Source organism: Phoca vitulina, unplaced genomic scaffold (genome assembly GCF_004348235.1).
Source record: "Phoca vitulina isolate PV1807 unplaced genomic scaffold, GSC_HSeal_1.0 scaffold7, whole genome shotgun sequence".
In the NCBI taxonomy this organism is placed as follows: Eukaryota; Metazoa; Chordata; class Mammalia; order Carnivora; family Phocidae; genus Phoca; species Phoca vitulina.
In genome coordinates, this window is record NW_022589710.1 from 69,337,852 (window position 1) to 69,340,786 (window position 2,935).

Sequence of the window (2,935 nt, forward strand, 5' to 3'; positions counted from 1 at the left end):
CTAAAACTGCTCTAAAAAAGGTAAAGTCTTAAACAAAAAGAAATCCAACCAACCAAACAAACAAAAACCCAAAGAGATGCATCTTGCCTTTCCAGAATTCAGGTGGATTTGAGTCCCACAAAAGCTCCAAATATTAGAACACTTAGACATTTTAGTTGAAATATAACAGAAGTGCTTTAATTCTTAGTTGGGATCCTAATAAAAGCAAAATTTCTTCCATGTAGTCCATCTAAAGGTGGCTCAGAAGATGTTTGTCTTGGCCTGAGCCTTAGGAGCTTTAGATAGATAGAAAGCCCCGTCTGAGGGGTGCCTGGGTGGCTCAATCGGTTAAGCATCTGCCTTCGGCTCAAGTCATGATCCTGGGGTCCTGGGATAGAGCCCCGAGCCCCGTGTCGGGCTCCCTGCTCAGCGGGGAGCCCGCTTCTCCCTCTGCCCCTCCCCCTGCTCCTTCTCTCTCTCTCACTCACTCTCTCTCAAATAAATAAATAAAATCTTAAAAAAAAAAAAAAAAAAGGAAAGAAAGAAAGCCCTGTCTGTAACTCAGAAATCAGGGAGGAAACCAGGGACCCGTCATGTTGGCTTGTGCTTCAACCCTGAGCCACCCGCTCTGTCTCGGAAACTGCTAGCCGCGGTCCGAGCCAGCGGCCTCGGGGGGCTAAGAACCAGGGTTTCCAGATTTTGCATTTGATGCTCCACCACCGAGGCTGCTGGCGGACCTTGGAGGGACGGCCTCTCCAGGGTCGGTCAACTCCCGGAGACAGTAAAGGAGTCCCCTGCGGAGCACGTCTTGTGTATGCAAACCACCAAATCCAGAGCCCACACGCCAACCACCACCTCTGTCAGGCCTTCCCACTCTGGGCCACCATTTCCCTAGTCACCCTGGAGCCACGTTCCAGACAACTAGGGACAGCCCGCATGCCCCAGACCCACCAGAAAGATTCAAACTAGCCAATTCTAAACCTGCTGACCCACCTTGCCCGTTCCCTCTGGTGGAATCCACCATAATGTCTCCTGCCCACATGTCCCCTTCCCTCTGCCCCCTGACTGACCCCGATGTGGACCCTCCTCTTGGGAGCTGTGTGTACAACAAGCTACTTTTTGATGGCAGTCTGTGAAGGACTGAACGCAGAAGCCTCACAAATGGGATTAGCGCCCCTAGGAAAGGGAGCCCAGAGAACCCCCACATAGTTCTAAGTATAGTTATGACTTAGTGAAGCGTTTTAAAGAGAGATGTTCTATCTCAGGTAGCCTAATCTTGTATGGAAACAGTCCAGCTCTGCTTCTCAGTTTTGTAACTGACGTCTAGTTGAAAACTGAGTGCAAATAAAGGGTTTTTAAAACTTGCAGGGGCATCCTATTGGCTTCCCCTCCTTGGGCGGATCCTGGCTGTCAGTTCCTGTCCCTAGCAGCCCAAGCGGACAGAGCAGAAGCCCCAGCTCCACAGGGATGGGCAGCAGCTCTGGGAAGAAAGCTGACAGGTACGGTGACTGACGTATCCCAGTTTGCTTAAGACTTTCCCAGATTTAAGATCGGGAGTCCTGAATTCGGAGAACGCCTTCAGTTCTGGGCCAGCCACGACGGCAATCACCCCACAGGCATGACCTGATGTAGAAGAGGCTTCCCGGCACACACAGGCTCACATCTGCAGACGCCCTCGGCCAAGGCCACTGATGCCCCCTGTAGTTGAACGAGTGGGGCTTATGATGCAGAGCGGGAGAGGGAACAGAACCAGAGCAGGGAAAGCAGGTTACGCCCTGACATGGGCTTGGCCGGGGGTCTGGGAGAGGGGCTAATGAAGCAGGGGTTCGCTCAGGATTGGATGCTGGCAGAAAGCGTCTCCATAGCCCTGCTCTGCAGACCACGAGGAAGATGGAGTGACAGGGGCAACGCAGCAGCTGTCCCCCCGTGAGCCCAGCGCGGGGCTGCTTCCTAGGCTGGGGGGGGTGCACGGCGAGCTTGTCTTCATCTGCACTTACACGGAGTTGTGAGGTGGCCTTGCTTTCTCTCATTCCATCACTGTCTCCGAGGGGCCTTGTCTGAGCGTGGTGCCCATGGGATGGTTTATGCCCTCCAGGAGGACAGCACGGCCCAAGGGGTGCGGGGCCGACTTCTGTGAGGCGGGGCTATATTTTCTTTCCATGGAGGGAGGAAATGGTAAGTAGGACGAGCATAAACTAAAAACTTAACATTCCTCAGAAGTCACTATTAAGAGCGTGAAAGCCAAGACACTCCATTTCAGAAGATATGTTAATACGTATCTAAAAAAGATCAATATCCAGAAGACACAAAAACTCCAAATCAATGAGGAAAAGAAAGAAGACTCATTGGAAAAATTAGTGTTTTGAAGACTTAAATGAAAATGTGAAAAAAGTAGACTTGCAAATAGCCATCAGCCTATGAAAAAGTGCTCGGTTTCATTCATCAAGGAAATGTCAATTATTATCATAGCTGGACACAATCACACACCCGCCAAAGGATAAAATGAAAAAACACTCAAAAGACTGAGTGTTGCCACGGTGCCCAGAAGCCTCTCGCAGGCCAGCTGAAGCCACATGTGGGCAGCCACTTTGGAGACAACGCTCATGGGCCGTGTCTACCGGAGCTGCACCGACCCAACCCTAGGACCCAGCGCAGACTCCCAGGACAGGACACAGAAGGCGAGCACATGTGCACCGAGCCAGGGCCAAGAGCGGCCCCAGCAAAACCCGCCGAGGAGCTCACACTGGACAACAGAAGAGCCGACCCCAGGGCGGTGGACAGAAGTCGGCCCCACTCGTATAGGGGACACGAGTCAGCAGACAGATGGAACGAACTGCGCCCGCTCGGCCGCCGGGGAGAATCGCACCTGCACGTGCTGAGAGAACCCAACACAGGGTCATGTCGGCGTCCCTGTGGATGAAGGCCGGCGACAGGTGAGACTAGTTCTGTTGTGAGA